Source organism: Mustela putorius, unplaced genomic scaffold (assembly GCF_011764305.1).
Source record: "Mustela putorius furo isolate JIRA1106 unplaced genomic scaffold, ASM1176430v1.1 tig00003944_pilon_pilon_pilon, whole genome shotgun sequence".
NCBI classification, from domain to species: Eukaryota; Metazoa; Chordata; class Mammalia; order Carnivora; family Mustelidae; genus Mustela; species Mustela putorius.
Genome location: NW_025422088.1, coordinates 2,487,168 through 2,509,962, shown reverse-complemented (window position 1 = coordinate 2,509,962; position 22,795 = coordinate 2,487,168). Strand labels below are relative to the sequence as shown.

The window sequence follows — 22,795 nt, the reverse complement described above, 5'->3', positions numbered from 1 at the left end:
TGCCTTATGCCAGTTATTACAGACTCAAATATAAAAGCAGCAAGGCCACCGGCTTTATCCTCCAGAAGTGTAAAGTTCAGTGCAGGGAGAAATCAAGTAAATGTAAAGCCATAAAATAATCAATCCAATAGGAATATGATCCAAGATTAATGGGTAAATGAAGAAGCAATAGGTCACCTGAGGACTTGTGAAATATTTCACAGAGGAAGTGAAGTATATCACTAAAATATGAAGGGATGATGGAAGAACAACTCCTCTTTAGTCAGGCAAATAAATAAACATGAGCTGGTCAGGTACAAGAGAGAATTACAAGTAGGATTGGTTGCTGGGGTTGGCACTGCTGAGGGTGTGATTGTTGTGGTGTTGAGAGAACCACACGGGCAAACAGCAGCTAGGAGGGTTATCTCCTAGTCATTTTCAATCATCTACTTAGTAGGCAATCTACTGTTCAATTTGATCTGTGTATTCCTGGAGACTTTTCATTCTAAAGTGGAGCCACAGTTTATCTGTTTTGTCCTCTGAGAAAAAAAAAAATTAATCTAGGAAGAATGAAGTATACCAACAAAGCATAATTAGCATAACAGATACCACTGCATGGCTGACTAAGAACCATTCCACCTTTCTAGAGCGTTTTTTTTTTTTTTTTTAAGCTCTTTCCTCCTTTGCGCAGCCATGAGCTCTTCAGGAAGCAGGACATATTTTCAGATGCAGAGGGTAAACATGACTGGTCTAAGCATGCTGTAATTGGTTCTTTTAGACTGGGGTATATGACACATTTGATCAATGATATGTGAAGAGATTTTTGCAGCAGGAGGCATTCAGGTGGGATGTCTCAAAATAGCTTCCTTAATCTTAAAAGACAAAGAAAGAAGGCAAAGTCCCTTTTTCTTTACTGGGTAACTTATGCCTGGGTGTGAACCCTGAAACTCTGACCAACATCTTTCACTGTTGAAGGAAGCTGGCCAAGAACAACCTTATGACAAAAGGCAGAGTGCAAAGATGGAAAAACCCAAGTCCTTAATGTTGCCAATAAATCACTGAATTAATCATTTGTGGAACTATTACAACTGCTCAATTTCTTATGATGTATGATAAACCCCCTTTATTTTTTAGAGTTTAAACAGTTAGTTTCCTATTACTTGTAGCCAAAAGCACCGCCCCCCCAACTATACAATAAGAATAACTAATTGTAAAGCTTGAAATGGTTAAAAATTTACAGTGCTCCTCTACCTTGGCTGATAGTTGAACAAGGGGAGAACCTGAGACAATAAATGACTCGTGTGATTTCATTCAATTAATTATAAGCAGAGTCAGGCTTCCTAAGGTCCACAAATACTCTGCAAACCTATACTTCAGTTTTTTTTCAAAAATAGTACTCTTTCATTTGTATAAAATCATCTAGCAGAGTGAGGTATGTAATAAGTGCTCAGTAATTACTGATGCGTCCCTTACTAACTACGAGTCTTTATTTTCAGCTTTGTCCAACAGTTTTGACATTAACCATCCAATTACGACAATGAGGATATGTACTACTTAGATTAAACTCAGTGGGTCACACCTTCATGTTCTTCTACTTTCCTTGTTCTGTGACCTTATACACACTTTCTCTAACACCATTGAATGTTCTGTCCTTTAACCCAGTGATTGCAACTTTTTCTAAAGTAAGCTCTTCTGAACAGTCAATTTCCTGCAGGCATGCCCCACGGCTGAAGAGTTTTCCAACATTAATAAAATGCCTATTTCATTCAAATATTTGATGTGTTTTGTTGAATTAATGAACAACAGAAAATGTGTATCTAGAAGAGCGATAGTTGAACAAATGAGAGAAAAAGGCAAACAAGCTGGGGAAATTTAGTCGGGAAAATGAATTCTTCCAATTTTCTCATTTTGTGAGGTACCAAGTTTAAAGTAAATCCTCTTTCTCAATTTTACTCTGCCTTGTCTTCATCTTCATCAAGTAAAAATAAATAAATAAATAAATACAAAACTTTATCTATGTGAAGTCATATAATACTCTAGTGATTTTTAGAATATATTAGTATAATGAAATTGAAACCATTAATTGAATGACTCAATAATTTCTATAGAGCAAAAGGAAAAAAAGTATTTAAAAGAAGAAACTGGTTCACAAAGTAAGATTACTTTAAAAAATACATTTGAGTTTCAAGTTTAAAAAAGGCCGTCACCAGAGATTGGTATCAAGTGATAACAGTGGCAGTTTATTAATAATCTGTCATGTAAAGCTGACATATTATAAGCCGAATTCTGCTCAGCTTTACAATGAAATCCCATCCATTTTATTACTACCAGAATTAAATATGTTCTGTTGCAAGGCTTTAGTAAGCTTAAATATGATTTAAAGCTCTTTTCTTCAATACCTTTACTGCTTTTCCTACTACCTCATTATCAACAAGTCAAATCGACAAAAGTCTAATCTTGATTTTCCTGGATATCCATGGTATACCAAACAGGGAGCAAGATAAAACACCCATGTTTATAGAGGTTGATAAGTTTGCCTGTAGACAAATGGAAAAGTCTTAGCAACTAAATTACTTGTTTCTGACCTGTTGGGAGAAGGGGAAGGCTAGATTTAGTGTGGAAATAATATAGGCTAAGTATTGAAAGTTAAGCCCAGAGAATTCACAGATGGATAATTTATTAATCAGAGTTAGGTGTGAGCTAGCCAGATAGAAACATCTATTCAAAGGTGTAAGGAGGTGGTAGTCCGTATGTATTCAGATTGAAGGATTTAGATGAGGCCTTTTATAAGTAAACATCAATGAACCAGATTTTCATAAATAGTAATCAGAGTTGAACTTCATTTTTTTCTATGCATTGCTCAATTTGGCTATGCAGTATTACATCACCACCAGTGACTTAACATATTTTACATGACCTCTGTTGGTCTCAGGCTTCCAAATGTGTGCTATGAGGATTTGAGGGAAGATAGGCTAAAAGGCATATGAGCTACTCCAGTTGTAGAAAGATTAAAAATTGATACACAGTTAAACAAATGGACAGAGTTCAGAGATTTTGATGTAAGATTTGGCATGGCAATCAGTAAAGAAATAGGTAACACTTCGTACTATAAATATGTCATTAGAGTACTAGTTTTCACCCATCAGATAGTTAAAAGTATTCTTATTACTAAATCTTAAGGCCATAATCTCAGATTCACTTTTCTTTATTCCATGATTAAAACCTTTTTCAGGGGTGCCTGGGTGGCTCAGTAGGTTAAGCCGCTGCCTTCGGCTCAGGTCATGATCTCAGGGTCCTGGGATCGAGCCCCGCATCGGGCTCTCTGCTCAGCAGGGAGCCTGCTTCCTCCTCTCTCTGCCTGCCTCTCTGCCTACTTGTGATCTCTGTCTGTCAAATAAATAAATAAAATCTTAAAAAAAAAAAAAACTTTTCCAAATGATACTTGAGAATTTTTGTCTGTTTTTAAAATTTCACACTTAAAATATAAATACTCTGAAAGATATCAAACTTAAATTCTTTCATTTAAAATATTAATCATCAGGTAGCAATAGTTAAACACCTGCTAGCAGATAAGATTGCATGAGAGGAGGGAAGGAGAAAGGGGCATAACAGGAAATAAGTGTATTCCCCAAGATAAAATTTTGCCATTGATAATAGAAATGAAATAGCATGTGTGTGTGTGTTTCTCATTCATTGGAGAAAACATCATACAATAGTACTCGTTAATAAATTTCTAAAGAGAAGACCTTTAGAAGTTCAAAAGAAGAGTAGAAGTGAAGTAGAAGAGGACAAGCCTCAGTTTTCCCCATTCTAAATTCAGGTAATGGGAAGTGACAGTTTTTAAACTTTCATAGTTCAGGAAGAGACAATTTTAATGGAATTTCCATAAACTAACTGACTCATGATGATTAGCTAGGTGGTTGAAAGTTACTCACAATGTGAATACAAATGGAAATTTTCATCAGCATAAAAGTGTCTTTTCTATAAAACGTTCTGAAGATCAAGGTGAGCACTTCTTGTGGAACTGGATTTATTGGCAGTGTGTATGCTCAAAGTGTTAAAGAAAAGTACATAGCATTGGATTTAAGAAAACCTTCTGGGAGAATTCACGGCTAATGAAGATTGTAAACAAATCTATAGCCATTACCTTCCAGGGGCTGAAGAGTTTTGGTATGTTTGTGTATACATATGACCAATGGGGTTAAAAGGATAGTACTTTTTTTTTTTTCCCCCCTTTCTTGGTCCTTAACATACCACTAGCACTTGCCTTTAGGAAGGTAACAAATACAAAAACTCATTAGCTTTTCCCTAAGTTGCTGCTTAAGTGATTTCTTTTTTTCCTGTCTCACTCATCCCCTCAGTTTCATTTGGTATACTGAAAATAACATGAGCTTTGAGGTCTACCTTGCTGGTAACATATGGAAAAGTCATGGCTATCTTAGAGTCACAGACTTTCATTATATTTGATGGAGGTAGTGATGACTGTCACAGAAATTTTATGAAGATTAAATAAAATAGAAACTGATTTATTTTAACTAAGTATTTTAATATGAGAGTCTTTTTTTCTCCTTATTACTGCCCCGTTTTCACATTTTTAATTCCTTGTTTTCTCTCTATTGCGTTTTCATATAAAAATATACTCTGCTCTTCATTCCTTTCCAAAACAATTTCCCAAAAGGTGTTCTAAAAACAACCTGTGTCAGAATCAGCTTGGGATGCTTGATGAAAATGTCACTTCCCAGGCTTTACTCCAGATCTTACCAAATCAGACACCCTGGATGGCATGAATACCTGAAAATGTGTGTTTTAACAAGCTTGCTCTGAGAAATGTGCACACTAAATTTGCATACAATTGATTTAAGCCATTATACTTACACAATTGTTTTAAATGTCTTCTATTATGTTCTAGCACCTCTGTCTCTGGTAAATCTTAATCACAGCTGGCAGGCTGACTTCTAAATTTAACATAAGAAAAACGAAAAGTGGAAATGGAATTAATTGCTCTTCACAACTCAGCCTGGGCAGAGATGGTAGTGAGAGTACTATATCCATTCAAGTACTCACCAGCAACTTACGGTTTACTCTGCCTTTTGTGATTTTTTTTAACTTATATTCTGAATTCCTTGTATTCCTTTTCACTAAATACTAATAAACGTATTGGTTATTCATCTTTTCTTTTCTTTTTACCTCCTAATGTTAAAAGAAAAAAAATCTTAATATAGTGCAGAAATTATAAATGACAATGTTTATGCGTAAGAAGACAATTTTGTCACTCTTCTCTGAAAACTTGAGCATTTAAATGATGGTGCCTGTAAATTAATAAAATAAATATTTTTATATTTCTTTGAATTTGTAAAAGATCTTCCTGAATACTTGTCATTGTTAATTTTTATAGATGAGATAAAACAGATTAATATAGTAGAATTAATACAGCATACATTTGATGTAAGAGCCACTCATTTCAAAGCACAAGTTCAATTTTTTTTTTTTTTAGATTTTATTTATTTATTTGAGAGAGAGAGTGAGAGAGAGAGCAAGAGAGGGGAGAAGGTCAGAGGGAGAAGCAGATTCCCCATAGACCTGAGAGCCCAATGCAGGGCTCGATTCTAGGACTCTGGGATCATGGCCTGACGCCAAGGCAGTTGCTTAACCAACTGAGCCACCCAGGCACCTCTCAAGTTCAATTATTAGCGGATGAAAACACATGGATATACTGAGTCTAGTTTCATAAGGATAAATTTTTAAGATTGTGTCAGCATATTGTTTGGGTCTTCAGTTACATAGTTATTTTCTCTAGGAAGCTCATAGAACTTAGAATGAATGAGTGAAATGCACTTGGTTAAGCAGTATTTTAAAATAATTTTTGTTTCAGTTAAACTCATTGATGCTGACCACAAAAGAAGTATATTACCTGTTAATTTTCTAGATTGCTCCTCTCAGAAAATGTTATATAACCTTGATTTTTTTGATAAGTGGACAGTAACAGAATAAATAATTAATAACAAAATAAATAATTATGTTTTTTTAAAATGTAGTTCTAGGGAGTAATAATGATTATATTAACTAGACCATTCTTGGATTAAAGATAAAGGTTAAAGGCAAACCATAAAAAGGTCTTGAATTGTTCTTATTATTCTGGTATCGCATCTACCAAAATGCACTAGATATCATTAGTGCTGTGCTTTTTGATTAGAAATGTGGTCTGTCAGCATCAAATAGCAAAACCTACACTATTCCAAAACCGGGCAGGCAGTTACTGGCATTCTCCTTCACTGTGTTCCTGCTTTACTTTTTGATGATTGCGTTCCAAATGTAATTTCTCCTTTGAACTCTTTCTTATTTTTAAATTATATAGCTAAAAATCTTTTCAGGTTTCTTCTCTGATATAATTATACTACTTAAGGCCCAAATTTAAAACTATGCTATCTGTCAGATAACATTGAAATTAGAACATCAGAAGTTATTAAAAAGAATTCAAGGGTTTTCTCATTGTTTTTACTGCTTCTTCCACTTAATGCAAAAACATGTAGGTGGCATTTTCTTCAAATTGTTTTGGCTTGGTACATGGTACTCAAGAAAGTATTTATATATGTATTATTGTTGTTACTATTATTAGCAGCTAAGAGATAGAATACTCATGTAAATAATCTTTATTACACAACTGCAAAACTAACCTCATAATCACAAACATTCATATAGGCAACAGGTCAGTTTGTCAAAACACTAGTTTAAGAAAAGATCTCAATATGATAAATGAATTGCTAAGACTGCAATGACTTTCTCTTGGCCAAATCCAATCTCTTTTCCTGCTGTTATGATTGTTGTGAGTATAATTTGTGATGCACTCAACAGTCATTTAAGATTATTATAATCCTCTTGGTTGATAAAGAGGGTAAACCAGGATTTGAACACAGACCCCATGGCCTGCGAAACTTTTTTCCTTTTTATTTCTCTGATATTGTGCTCTTCTATTTCTCCTCCAATGTTTAAGCTTTATGAAATTTCTTCATTCTATAATGATTTTAAGGATACTAGCCTGGTTCAGTCAGTAGAGTATGTGACTCTTGATCTTGGAGTCATGGGTTTGAGCCCCATGTTGGATGTAGAGAATATTTAAAAATAAAATAATAAAATAAAATAAAATAAAAATAATGATAGTTATTCATTAATAGGATTCCAAACACCACACTCAGAGTCATGAATTCCACCTGCACATATTTAGTTCTGTACACCAAGGCATACTTATACATGTCTAAGAATGTCCCTTTGACTCTGGCAATGATTCTCAACACAGAAACATTCTCACTTACTACCATGCACTTTCATTGCTTTAATGTATGTGATTCTAATTATTTTAGATATCTAATGTACATATAAATGCAGATGTATTTATATTAATAGGGACACCCTATTAATTATTAGTCTTCCAGTTACTTAGGTCCTGAAAGCTTTGATTCACCCGGCTAACTTCTGTAAGTTTATTCCATTCTCCCTAAAATGAGAACAGAGGTTTTCTGATTGTTTTTTCATCAATAAATTATACTAACGTATTGTAAACATGGATGATACTGCAAAACATTTGGTAACAAAGGAAACTTCCTGACCTTGTTTGCCCAGTGTTCCATAAGGAAAATGGCCAAGGTGAAGAGAACATACAATTGTAGCCATTTTTGAATTTGTTTCCTTTGCTATCATCCCATCTCCATTGGCTTTTACTGGGAGTCTAAGTGGCTGTCACCACCAGCACTGTGCAACACCTCTCTAGAGGCTATAAACACTGTGGCTTTTCTCACACAACAAAAGGAAATCCTTTGAAGTCTAAAACATGAAGTTTTCCCAAAGTAACTAGAAAAAAGGTAAGAAAGCCCTAAACCAGAAGTAATTGAGTTTACAGAATACAGAATCCTCAACTATCAACTACCACAGACTGGCTACGCTGTCCCCGCTTATGTCACTATCATACTTTCTCCCATCTCCTGTAGGGGGAAAAATTCTAAGTATAACTAGCTGTCTTTGAAGAAAACAGATGATGTTTTATCCATGCACAGGATAAAAGAAATCTTTCTTCTTTTGGAGCAACAGTGATATATTGTCAAAAGTCTCTGATGCTTCAGCATTTACTCAGAAGCCTCTTCTTTTATTCTTATGTAAACAAATACATAATCAAAAAATTCCGGAACTCAAAAACCTTAGAAATCGTGTTGTCCCACTATCACATATAAATGATAAAATGAAGGCCAAAAGGCTATGCTCCTAGAAAATCTTATTAGATGAAAACATTCCCCTTATCTGCTGCCTTCACTACCTAGAAAACCTCACATTCTTTTATCAGATCTAGCTCAAATTTTGCATCTGTGAGGTAGAATACCTTCACAGACTCCTGTAGGAATTTATTCTTCTTCTAGCCTCTCCTATAACATTTATTTCATATCCTTCTAATAGGATCTATCATCTCTGGTAAACCTCTCTCAGGCTGTGAAGCCTTGAGCAAGTTTCGAATCTTCTTTTAATCTCAGTTTTATTGGAATAAGCAACAATCCCTTTCTCTCTCAAGGATATTGAAACAATTAAAAGAAATAATCATTGTAAATGCTTTAGCACGTTTCCTAGCACACCATGCATGCTCAAAAAATCTTAATGTTGTTGGGCTAATATAATTCATGTATCCACACACCCTTCCCTTTCAGTTGGGGAGTTCCAAAAAAGCTCTAATTCAGTCAGTAGCTCAGTGACTAGCACTGGATTGTGCACACTTTACCTTTAAGAAGTCTGCATTGAACATGTTAAGGAGTGAATAGTCTCACATGCTTGGTCCCCGGTAAATTCCCTTCTCCATTATGTATCCTTCAGACTAGGCACAATACCTTAACCAAAATTATTTTCAGAAGTTTTAAAATAAAACACTGAATAAGCCACTGTTTTTGTTATGTGTGTCCTTAGCAAAGTCAGGATTTTTTGTTTTACTTGAGAAATTTCATACCAGGTATAATAATTGTGTCCTTCTGTGATTTCTCAAGAAGAAAATGTAGTCCCACCCAAATATATTGGATTTTATCCTTAATTTATATTCAACCTTTTCCTGATGCTGTAGTTTGACCTGAAAATTTTGAAGTTATATCTCTATTTCATGCGTGGGCAAATGCTCTAGCAATAGTATTCAAAACAATTTTGCATGGTAAGCTTTTTATATAACATTTTACCTATCATGCTTGAAATTTACATTAGAAGAACAATTGACTTCCTTACTTAATGATACTTTTAAGGAACTATGAAAATTCATGAATAAAATTATATTTTATGAGTAATTTGAAATAAAGAATCTTACTTTAATGATTCACTTAATAGATAAATGCATACTTAAATATAATAAGTAAATATATATGTGTGTTATAATTATTTTCAATTTTGAAAAAAATCTATGAAGTGAGAAAAAAATCAATGTTCACAATGATAAACATGTTTACTCTGCTATTGGAAAAAGACTCATTGTAAAATTATGATGCCATAGGAAACCCATCTCTATCACAAATTTATATCTGGGTAGTCCTACAGTTTCTGTGAACATGGGGAAGCAGTGCTATTAATAAGAGACGTGCTAGAAACTCTTCAGGTTAGAAACAAACCTCGCAAAGGTTTTGCTTGATTAAAAAAGTTATCATTTATAGTAAGAGAGAATAAACTCAAATATCTTACTTCTTGGCTTCAGAGACTTATCAAAATAAAAAAGACCCTCTTGCTAATATATTTCATACAAAACTTTCGGGGAGAGAATCTACCTTACTTAAGTTCATTTTATAGATTTTATAGCAGGGGGCAAAAAGCTAATTTTAAAGATCTACTTTTGGAAAAGAAAATTAGCATTGCCCTTAAATTACAGATGTTCATAGCTTATGATTTCTCTATTAATTCAGATATTATTGAATGGTGTTTTTATATATTATTGAATGTTTGAAGGAAAGGGTGGTGAGGAGGTGGATTCCATTTATGCTACTTCAAAATACTTAGGGTATCTGTATTTTATCTCTCTCTCTTCCTTTCTCTTTCTCTCTCACACACACACACATACACACACACACAATTACTTCCTATAAATATATATATCCAGCACAATAGAAGTATCAACAGAATAATAATTACTGTATCTTTTAAAAGTTGACATATAGTTTTCAGTAATAGATTTCCTCGACCTCCTCAGCCTTTCCCCACCCGCCATCTTGTTCCATTCCCTTTTATGCTGGTGCAGATTACTGTCCATCTCAGGGCACTTGGCAATCATGTCAGAGCCAACAGAAATGCTATGCTGAGTTCTTACTGATACCACTGTGATTTCTTACAACACTTCATTTATGAGCTAAAATACTTCTGATCTTACTTTAAGTAGATAATAGAAATTTATTAATTTAACTTAAAATATATATTTATCTCTCTGAATACAACAAAATAAATAAAATACCTTTACTCTTAAGCCTATTTTAAGATGATAAGGTATTCTTATCTTTCTTTTTAGCCCACAAGATTGGAATAAGATGTCATAGTTGAGATGAATGCATATTCTGAAGGTTTTTTTTTATTAAAGATAGTATATTTGCATTTTATAATAGTGATACATTGAACTAAACTCACTATCCAGTGAATGATTATAACAAATAAAAATGGATTTAAAATAAGTATGCTTAGCTTATTTATTTAAATCTGAAATTTATTTGTGGAACATAAGGAATCGAATGGAGGACATTAGGAGAAGGAAGGGAAAAATGAAGTTGGGGAAATCAGACGGGGAGACAAACCATGAAAAACTATGGACTCTGAGAAACAAACTGAAGGTTTTAGAGGGTGGGGGGAGTTGGGAAATGGGTGAGTCTGACAGTGGGTATTAAGGAGGGCATGTATTGCATAAAGAACTGGGTGTCATATGCAAACAATGAATCTTGGAACACTACAGCAAAAGCCAATGATGTACTGTATAGTAACTAACATAACATAATAAAAAAATCCAACACAGATTTTCTTGATTTATGATGGGGTTATATCTTGATTAACCCGTCATAAATTGAACACATCATGAGTTGAAATGCACTTAGTACGCCTAACCTACTGAACATCATAACTTAGTTTAGCCCACTTTAAATGTGCTCAGAACACTTACATTAGCCTGTAGTTGGACAAAATCCTTTAATAATGTTGAATATCTCTTGTAATTTATTGAATAGTGTACTGAGAGTGAGAGAGAATGGTTGTGTGGCTACGGAATTGTTGTGAGTGTATTGGTTGTTTACCCTTTTCATGGCATTACTGACCAGGAGCTGTGGCTCACCACTGCTGCCTGGGTTGTGGAAGAGGATTGTGTTACATATTTCTAGCCTGGGGAAAGATTCAAATTCAAAATTTGAAGTATGATTCCTACTCAGTGTGTACAGCGTTCACACCATTATAAGTAGGGGATCATTTGTACATATAATTAATTTATAAAATTTTTGTGATAATTAAGGTTTTAATTTTACCATATCATTATTCTTCTTTTGCAGACATAAATTATGCTTATAATGTATAAAAACGAGCTATTTGAATGAGAATTCATATGCTTAAATGCCAAATTTTTCTGCATTTATTAATCATGGCTAAATATCATATGCTGTTCTTAGGATTATAATTACAGGTATGTTGGACTAAAATGGAGTGAGACGGTCTGGAGTAAATGCTAAAAAATTCCAAGGTCAAGATTTCAGGTAAAATGTGTGAAAATACAGGTCAGTTTATGATAGTGTGGATAGATATAAATTATGATATACTTAAGCTATTAAATAAATAAATTATTTACTTATTACTAAATAAATGAAATGAAGCATCAGGGACCACATGCTACAAACACAATTGCAAGACAATCAGCTGTCCCTACCTTCACAAACAAACAGATATAAGGAATGACAGGAAAGTTTTTGTTCCAATGTTTTCAACTTTTGCCAAAGAGGCAGATACAAATGTACAGAAACCTCTTTGCAAGTTAATGAGGGAAAATGCTCCATTTTCATCTCTCCTCTATCAGATCCCTTCAAGTTTAGAGATGTGATTTTGCAGAGAAGATAATGATGATGACAGAAGTTTATAGAGATCTTCCAGTTTTCACTTATTCTAGTGAATTCCTCCTTCAATACTGTACTGACTTGTCCTTATATTCAACTGTGAGAGGACATGTTAAAATTAGAAATTCTTTGCTCAATAAAATAACCTTTCCTATTCTTTCCCTCAACTTGCTTCTTTAAAGAATCCCAGCCATTGCTACTTCTTTCCATTTATCACTGTCCTGATCACACTGTAGATTTATCTTATAATCCCAAATATTGTTGAAGTCTGTTGTTTTAAAAATATATTTAATCTCAACCTTATCCCATACAATGCTTAGGCCCCAATGTTTACCATATGTCTTTGCAGCGTCAATTAATACATACTCCTACAAGCATCAACCCAGAACAATTAACTAGAATTGTCTGGGTTGCTAGACCAATGAGTTGAATGAGTCCTTTGAATGTCCAATATTAAATCCTTATTCCTTACTTCTAGTTTAGTTTTCATCTAAAGTAACATAAATATCACTCTCGGAGTTGAATAAGATAGAATAATAGATTATCAGTCCCAAATGGAGTTGTTGATCCTTTTCCTAGAGCCTGTCTCCCAATTTCATCTTGACCAACTTAGTTGTGAATGTTTTGTTATACAACTGATTGCTCTAACCTAGGACTCACCCTTGTTGTCTCTTTTTCTCTTACCTTCTACATCCAATAGATTGGATGTGTTCTGCCCCCAAAAGACTTCAAGTCCATCTCAGTGATCCCATCCTGATCTAGGACATCACATCTTTCTCTCTCAGAAATCTTCAAGTGTCTCCTCCTAAATGATCTTCCTACTTCTAGACTTCCTTCCCACTAATTCATTATCCACAAAGCACTTATCTTAAAACGTAAATGGAATTACCACACACTTTTATTTAAAAGTACTCAATGGCTTCCAATCGCATTTACAATGAAATCAAATATACTTGTCATGGACTACAAAGCTTACCTCATTCCAAGGCCCTCTCCTTTTTTATTTACTGTGCTCCAGCTACACTAACATTCACATATTTTCTTGAACATTCCAAGCTTCTCTTTAATTCAGAGCCAAGAAATCCCATTATAGCCCCTTCCTTTCTCCAATTCTTCATGTGCTGAATTCATCTTTCATTTAAAATTATTAGCTTAAATACCAATGCCTGTCCTCATTACTCTATATTTGAGAGTATTTTTCTTCAGGACATCCAAAGTTGAGATTTATTTTTCATGTTTAATTTTTCCCCCCATTAAACTATGAAATCAATAAGATAAAAACTTTGTCAGCTCTGCCATTGTGACATGAGTTAGCCATTTTCCTAACACATAGTATGTTCTTCATAAGTTAATGGAAAGAAAGAGAGAGAAAAAAGAGGGAGGAGGAAGGAAGAAAGAGAGAAGAATGTTGGAAAAGGAATGTGTGGAGAAACAAATGTTTGATTTAGTAAAAACAAAACAAAACAAAAATAAAAATGACCCACTAATCTGTTTAGCTCATACACAATTGGTTTTTCTATATAGCAAAAATTTAAAAAGCATCTGCTACTGCGAGATACAGCCAGCAACTAGAAAATATTTTTATTTTTCAGGGGGGACCCTAGTATTACTTTAGCAGTTAAACAAAATGTATCATTAAATAGGTCAACAAAAAAGAAAAAAATAGAGTATTTTGTGCTTCTAATCACATTATTCTCAAGTTCAAACTTTATTTATGTTACCAAAACTTAGCTATATAATTTTTTCTGATTCTCTATTTTTGGCCATTTTAGTAAGTGTTCATGCTTTCAGATTATAATTTTATTGCATTATTCAATCTTTTAATTTTGGGTTCAAACTGTGCATAATAAAACAGTCTACATTTTTATAACTCTTCAATTTGTACATTTTCCTTCGTGCAGCACATTAATTACATGTCTTTGAACTTTATTTGTCCCCAAACTCTGTCATCTCTATGAAAATGAAGTCAAGTATATTTAACTGGCATCAATTACTTTTAACTGTGATATGTCTCAAGTGCATTTCTTTCCCTTTATCTATCATTTACCACCAGGGACACCTTCAAATATTAAATCCTGAAGTGTTTGTGTAAACTGTATATTTTCACAGATAAACTCATTAATAAACTTGTTATTTAGCTATTTGAAATGTTTAGTGAAGGATCAGAGATATTAAGGCTACATAAAGTCTTTGTACCAATCTTCAAGATACCTTTCTGTGTTTCACCGCTGTTCTCCCTGCTCTAATTGCCCCACAGAGATCAATAATTTAGTAAAAGTGAAAATCACCTAATTAGCTTTTAATTAGTACATGCTTCATATTTCATCATCTTTGGCTACCTAAAACAGACAAGGAAGCCCAAAAGAAAAATGAAGATCTTTTTTTTTAAACAGTTCTGATACAAACTCCACACTCTCCAAATTTATGAAAATAAATTAAATACTATCTTTAGCTTCAAGGATTTTTAATCCATGAACCCTACATTCTTATCAGATCTTTCACTATTATAAAGATTTAAAAATAATAACTAATTATTAAAAACAATCTATTATGTGGTTTGCTTTTGTACTTCTATTGTTTGAGTTAGGAGTTACTCCAAAGTTAATGAAATAGCTTGTATTATGAACCCAGAGATTTAAAAAGAAATGGCCAAATATGGATATATGAATATGAAATTATTGAACTTTCTCTTTTAAGTAATTATTTAATTCCATTATGTTTCATTACATCTCTTGAGTATTTCACCTGTTCTGGAGACAATTTAAAGTATTTAAATCAAGAGAAAAACACATGCAATTCAAAAATCACACATAATAGGACAATACAATATGTGGCAAACATATACACATTTGTATAACTGACTCAGAATTTTAAGGAAGACATAATACTGATTTTTATCAAACACAAAATGGGTATGTGATGCACTTCTGAGTTTGTTATGGAAAAAGTTATGCATATACACATCTTTATTAAATCTCAAAACAAATAAAATTTCAATGTAGTACATACAATAGTATTCTGTAGCTAATCCTCTGGCAGTATTTACCATGGTTGTTATGTGTTTATGAAATTTATTAAATATAATATTTTAGAGACAACTAAATACATTTTAATAATTTTATTTGAATACTAAACAGACTAATTTCTGAGTTTTTTTAATGATTCTGTAGATTATTTTGTAGACTGCTTCACTTAATATATGCTAGAAATAAATTATCATAATACACTAAGGGTTAAAATCAAATATTAATTTTAGTATGCTGCTGAATATTCATTTCAAAATTGTAACTGATCATGTGCCACACAGAGTAGACATTACGTAAATACATATCTAAATATTATAAAAACCTACAAATTGCTTATAAATAGCAACATTAAATTATTAAACAAATACAAACATCTTTATATTTATTTAAGAATATTACAATAAGAGTTAAAATACACACAGAGCAATTACTATTCTATGAGAAGCTTTCCAGAAAACTATTTTAGTATATGTGTTGCCAAAGCAAGCACCAGGAAACTATTTTAAACATACAAGATAGTAGCACTATCCTTACAATTTAAGAATAGAATAATATCCTTAAAACCTGGAAATTATTAGGTGTAAAAGCTTAAATAATAAAGCTTTTAGAGAAACTGTAGGAACCATGGCAAAGGCAGATATTTCTCTCTCTCTTTTTTTTTTTTGTTAACATCTCTTAACTAGGTCACAAAAAGCCCTAATCACATAAGAAATAAACCTAATTGAGAATTTCTATTCACCAAAAGACACCACTAGGAGAGTACTAAAATAATCCTCCAAGTGCTTTAATATAAAATATAAATATCCAGTCATATGCCAGAAAATGTTTAACAACTAACTTTCCTGTTTTTTAGTGTTTGTCAATGTGTGTGGTATAAAAATTTCTACCGTGGCAGATTTTCAAACTACCGAGCAGCTCTCTAAATTCCTGACACTTTAACGGTTCGCTCTTGTGCATCAGTTTGAGCTAGCTCCATCACAGAGCATTCAATACCCATTACACACAAAATGAAAAAGGATACACAGTATAGTAGAAAAAGGGCAAGTCTTAACACTTCAAAAAGGAGAATATTCATATGACAAATAATCATCACAAATACGATAATCATAAAAGTGCCATCAATCTTCAAGGTATTCAAATTGAAATATTTCTGTTTTACATTTCTATAAACAAACCAATTTGGCTAAAATAGAAGGATAAAAAATTCTACAATGTTAGTGAATATTCGGAGCAACAGAAATCTCACATCCTGCTCCCAAAAATCAATACAACCAGTTTGGCAAACTTTCAGTCTCTACTAAAGTAGAACATATGCATTTCCTATATATCCAACAAAATACATGCATGCATTTCCTAAAAGATGTTCCAGATGTCCATATAACCACTATTCATAAGAACCAAAGACTGGAAGCTACCTGAATGCTTATAATGGGAGAGAGGATCATAATTTGGTACATCCACACAGCTGAATACTAAGCAGCAATGAAAATGAATGATTAATCACTGCATAAAATTTTACAAATGTAATGCTAAGCAAAAGAGGCAAAGTAGTAACTACTGTATGACTTCATCTGTAGGATGTAAAACGGAATAATCTATCCTTCTAGAAGTCAATACAGTGCTTATTTTCCTGGATATAATTACCAAGAGAGTACTATGCAATGGGTTTCAATGTATACTAATTTTTGTTGTTGTTGTTTGTTTGTTTGTTTGTTTTTTAATGTGAGAGCTGGTTATATGAGACTGACTCGCTGCCTACTGCGCTAAAGTGGCACCTGAGAGCTGGTTATATGGGTGGGAGTGTTTATTTCATTAAAATTTACTGAAACTGTATACTTAAGATACGAGCAAGATTAGAGATGAAAAATAATGATGCGTGTAATTTTAAAAAATATTTTGACGTATTTTATAAGTTGAATTAACTTGCGAGAAAAGTTCATTAGGTATATTTGTAAAATATAAATTACAATTTAACAATGCCTGTTGGGATTAAAATTATTGTTCTTTGCACATCCAAATAATGTATTTCATAAAAAAAATTCTTTCATTATCACCAGAATCCACTTAGTAGAGCAGTGGAATTTTCCCTTGCTTCTATTTGACACTTGTCTTCAATAATCATATGTTGAGTGTCTCAAAAAAATGTAACCAAAGCATATACCTTAGAATGCCCCAAAGTGGTTATTCCCTATAGCCTCTTAAAAAAACTTCTTCAAGATACATTTTGATAAGGCTGCATTATCAAATTAACAAGTTTACTTAATCAACTTTGTGTTTCTGAAGATATCGTTTACCCGGAAATATAAAATGTATGACACAATTGCCCGTATTATCTGCATTTTATTTTTATCAGTCGAAAGCTAAATCTTTATTATGTTTACTATTATAGAAGAGATAAACTGAAAATTAACTAAACAACAAAAGTAAAATTGTTTACTTAACATTCTGTAGTAATTAAAGTGAAATCCAGATTCACATGTGTAATTGAGTACATTAACCAAAGAAACTGACAAATTAATAAGGCCCATAAGATCACCTTAGAAGTAGCTGATTACTTCTTATCATTTCTTTTTCCATAGTTACATATTTTACTTTGAACTTCCTAAAGCTCTAATATCAAGCTTTCATAGAGGAATTCCATTTTGATAAGTCTTGACAGGTGATGAAATAAGTTTTCCTTTCAGTAACTCATTGCCTCTCTTCATTGCCATCCAATGGACCTCATTATAAAAATTTTAATATATAAAATTGTCATTCATGTCCAAAGAACTTTTTCAGTAGTATAAATCTTACCTTTCTGAACAATGCCTTCAAATTCACTTAGAGCCTATCAAAGATTATTTCAAATGATCATTATTATAATCTACCTAAGAACATAAACATTTAATAGAAAATATCACACAGTTTCTTCAACTTTTATGTAAAAGTATGGTAAAGTGTCAAGAAAACTATGCAAATTACCTTTATATTTACAGGTATATTTACTGATCTATTATCAAGCAGGTATAATAAAGAGGAAAAATAACTCTTCTTAATTATACTCTTACCATAAGCTCACTGTTTAGGAATTCAGATAAGAAGTTCACCACCCTGAGACCTAGAAAAGTATAAGCAAAAATATTTTCTATCAGTACTGGCATCATATTCTAATTTAAGCATTATAAAATGTTAAATAATGATTCAATATTATGAAAATTTTTCATTGAATGAGTAATTAGTATACACATAATTTGACAAGCAATTTTGACTACAACATTCTTCTAAAATAGTATTATCATTACTCAGCTTACATCAAACTATTGTAATTTAAGATTAATTACTCTAAGTTGAGCTCTTTAATGCAGGGATGACAAATAAGTAGAGAAATTTTACTGTCTCCTTTGTTTCCTCTAGACCTCTGGGTGATGGGCATATTTGCAAGCAAAATTTATTTTGCATATATTACTGAACCTTCTCAGTTACCTTCATTTAACAGTTTGAAATGTAGGCACACCCATACACATACACACTTGCTACACATGTGGGTGCACACACATGCATATGCAAATGTGGTTATCATACTGCAATCCTATGTTTATCTTTGCTTTATCTGTTTAAATCAGTGGAGAATATATAACTTTCCATGAATATAAATATTGTCTATCATTATACAAAGGCTGCATAGTACTCCATAGTTTGTTGTGCACCTTAAATTGTTTAAGATATTTGATTATGCAGTAACACTATATCATATTGGTTATCAGTATCTTCTTTGAATTGAGCCATTTAGTTACCATTATATGTGATCATTATTTAATAGTTAATGTGCTTTGCAAGAGTTTTAATATTTTGATGCAGTGGTAACCTACCAATTACACATATATATTAAGTCCTTGAATTTGTTTCCTTCTAGGTAGATTCTGTTCTATATGAACAAAAGAATAGACTGAAGATGTAATCTTTTCCATCAGTGAAGAAATTAGTAACCTTTATAAACTCTTTAGTAAACTATGAATGACTGGTATATAGGCAGGTGTCCACTGTGTGACAATCTTACAATTTCAGTTAATAGAAGAGAGAAACCACAATATATTGGATCTACTATGTAATGCTTTAATGAGTGGTATTATTTTTAAGGTTATGTTTTTCTCAAAGAACTGTGAATTAAATTATTCCAACTATTTTCTACTTAATTAAAGGAAACATATGACATAGTTTATGTGCCAAAGAAATGATATTTAACTCTTAGAAGGAATTATCATATGTGAAAATGACTCTGACACTAAAGGATCTACTTGAGTGAGTAGTGAAATAAAATGCTTCTAATACCCTTCTGATGATATGTTAGCAGAAATCAAAACATCACTATCTCTGAATTGTGAACGTTCACATTAAAATTTATTTTTCTGTCAATTAAATGCATGTATGGAGTAAAATTTTCAATAATGAGTGCTCAGACCTCTTGGTCAAAGTCATTGTCTAACTGGTGGCAAGGACTTGACTGCTTTCTGAGTCTTTGATTCTCATCCTGTTGTATTTCACTGCAGTTACTTCAGGTCTCCTTGTTTCTGAGTTGGAGACGCTATTTCTTAGTCTTCCACAGATGTGTCTCCTGTGCATTCCTTTTACAAATTCCAGTGCACAGGGATTAACCTTGTGAACCTGCTATTCATTCTCCACTGTGTTCTGCTTTTATTTCCCCTGCAGGAACAAGGAGTGAGAAGATGACTTCAAAAAATCCATTTCCTACTGACACTCAATAAAAGGGAAGCCATTCCCAAGAATCTAGTGTGATCTGATTACTTATACTTCAACATGTCAATCAGGAAATTACATCATGTCCTGCCCCCTATTCCTTTTTTATCAAGAGATGCAACAAGTTAAATATGAAGTAAATGTTAAAGGGTTAAGTGTTAGAAACTACATTTGGCTGAAGCAAAGTATCACCATTGTAAAATGAACTCCTTGGAGATTATATATATATATGTATATATATATATATACACATATATTAAAGTTTGTAGTTATTATTTTTTTAAGATTTAAAGTCAAACTTAAAATCTAAGGTTTGCCATCATAAAACAGGAATAATAATTTTTTGTAGCACTATCAGATGCTAGACCACTCCTGCAAGTACTACGTTGCAGATTTGTGATATTAAATGGAGAGTTTTTTTTTTTTAATTTATTTTGACAGAGAGAGATCACAAGCAGGCAGAGAGACAGGCAGAGAGAGAGAAGGAAGCAGGCTCCCTACTGAGCAGAGAGCCCAATGCGGGGCTCGATCCCAGGACTCTGAGATCATGACCCGAGCCGAAGGCAGAGGCTTAACCCACTGAGCCACCCAGGTGCCCCTTAAACGGAGAGTTTTAACTGAATAATAGAATTTCAACATAATAAACACATAAGAGAATTTATGTCCTCCAGTTATATCTAGAATGCTTATCTATATCTGAAAGTGAATATTCAGATAATAACAGTAAATCCAGTAGACATCCTTGTTTGTATTATGGGCATTGTTATACTGAGTAGATACATTATACACTCAAGACTGTATGTCATGACCCATGAGTAAATTCAGGGATTCCAAATCATATTCAACACATTTGGCTAGTTGGTCTTCAAAGCAAAAGCCAAACCAGAGAGGTGATTTTAGGCACATAAGAAAGCTAAAGCAGAAGTGTGGCTCACCCCAATTTTAATCTACTTTCTTAAAATGATTTACATGGCCTGACTCAGGCAAGTATACTGACTATTGGGACACAATTAAAGGGAATAAAATAAATCTTAACATGATGTAGATAAGATAACTATTTTAGGGGAGAAACTTGTAGTGAAGGATCAGTAATTAAACTGTCAGTGACACTGGTACTATGTTAGAGTTTTATCATTGATGCATTTGAGGAAATTTTACTTCATAGATAAGAATCTAGTAAATAGATTTGATCAGATATACTCCTTTCACTTGCACTTCTTGTCCATGTGGGGATAGCCATTCAGAAAGAATTTATGCTGAGCAAAGTAAGCAGACTTCAGCAAAATTGCAATTTGGGTAATTCTAAAATTCTAATATCCTAAACCTATCATAAATCTACATAGCTGTCAAAGTATTGCAAAAATTTTGAGCAGCTATACTTGAATTAGTACTTCTATAAATTAATTAATGTTATTAATGAATGCACCTATCAGATATGTGACTCAGCTTTTGAAGAAATTCATGGAATCAGCATTTCAAATGGTGATCTTCTCTGATGCTAAAAAGAATTAGACTGTTTTATTTCTTCTTGGCTCACTTTTACAGGGGAGTTCAATATTTTGGAGGAAGCAGAATTTTATTTTATTTTTTAAAGATTTTATTTATTTATTTGACAGAGATCACAAGTAGGCAGAGAGGCAGGCAGAGAGAGAGAGAGAGAGAGAGAGGAGGAAGCAGGCTCCCTGCTGAGCAGAGAGTCCGATGCGGGGCTCGATCCCAGGACCCTGAGACCATGACCTGAGCCGCAAGCAGAGGCTTTAACCCACTGAGCCACCCAGGCGCCCCAGGAAGCAAAATTTTAAAATGGTTTGGAAACCTAAAGGTTGTGAAGTCATTTTAAGTAATTATAAAAAATAGTATATGATAGTAAATAAATTTAAAGATAGTTTGATGGGCTTAGGAAAATCATCGTTAATCAACAATGGATAAATAGAACAACGCTAATATTTCCACACTCTATGTCATGTATCCTACATTGTTATCACTAAAGTCTCTTTTAATACTATTATTTAAAATACAATTATTTTCCACATTCTCAGAAAAGATGTTGGAAGCTAACAGTTGCATGAGTAAACTGCAAAATGTCTTATTGCTAGTACATTGTGGAGTAAAAACTCAACTCAAGCATAATTACATTCAGAATCCCAATTAATTCATATACCAGGGTAGAATCATATTAATGAATAGCATTTACTGAATACATACCGTATGTCAGGTATTTTGTGGGTATTAACTCATTTAATTCTTACAACTGTATCTCTAGAGATGAAGTGAGCTGCCCTTTATTATACTTTCTTTTATTTATTTTTTAAATACAGAGATTCTGGCTTCAGAGACTGTGCTGTGAAGTATTACATCATAGTCTACCTGATACTTAATTATCCTGAGTGTTCTCAGAAGAGGTTTTTCAATGTGAATGTTTACATTTTTTTCAGGTTTGAGCATCATGTACATGTAATTGCACATTCATTATGTGACGATTATTTTGGTTGGTTGATCCTAGGTAATAACAATGATAGTATTTAGTGAATATATTCGTGTCAGGAAGTATGTTAGGTGCTATAAATTCATCTCATTTAATTCCTATAGTAGTCCTAACAGGTATTATGGTCACCCTCATCGCATAGATAGGAAAATTGACTAGAAAGATAAATATACCCAAGAGTACAGAGTAAGTAAAAGGCACAGCTAAGTTTCAAACACAAACTCTCTCAACTTTATTAGTGTGATGCAGCATAAAGATTCTGAGTCTTCCAATAGGGAGGAAGTTTGAAAGAAGTTGGAGGCTCCCATTTTAGTTCACTTAGGAAAAAAAACTAAAACTTCAACTTCTTAAATCAGAGCTCTGACTACACCCTAATTAAAAAAAAAAAACAACCAAATCTATAATAATAGCAAATGAATTAAAATCTTTCCAGTCTTATAATGCCAATATATTATAATTATTTTAGGTAGTGACAGCCTCTCAGTGTCTAG

The 22,795-nt window shown here is 32.9% G+C and overlaps 1 protein-coding gene across 44 annotated transcripts in view; it reads right to left on the bottom strand.

Moving 5' to 3' along the window:
* PTPRD (protein tyrosine phosphatase receptor type D) overlaps positions 1 to 22,795 on the bottom strand; it is a 2,277,302-nt gene that overhangs the window by 1,202,923 nt on the left and 1,051,584 nt on the right. For all 44 annotated transcript variants that reach the window (XM_045069786.1, XM_045069815.1, XM_045069785.1 and 41 more), the window contains one exon: positions 18,133 to 18,182. The gene's annotated coding sequence lies outside the window, so the exon portion shown is untranslated. The remainder of the gene's footprint in view (positions 1 to 18,132; positions 18,183 to 22,795) is intronic.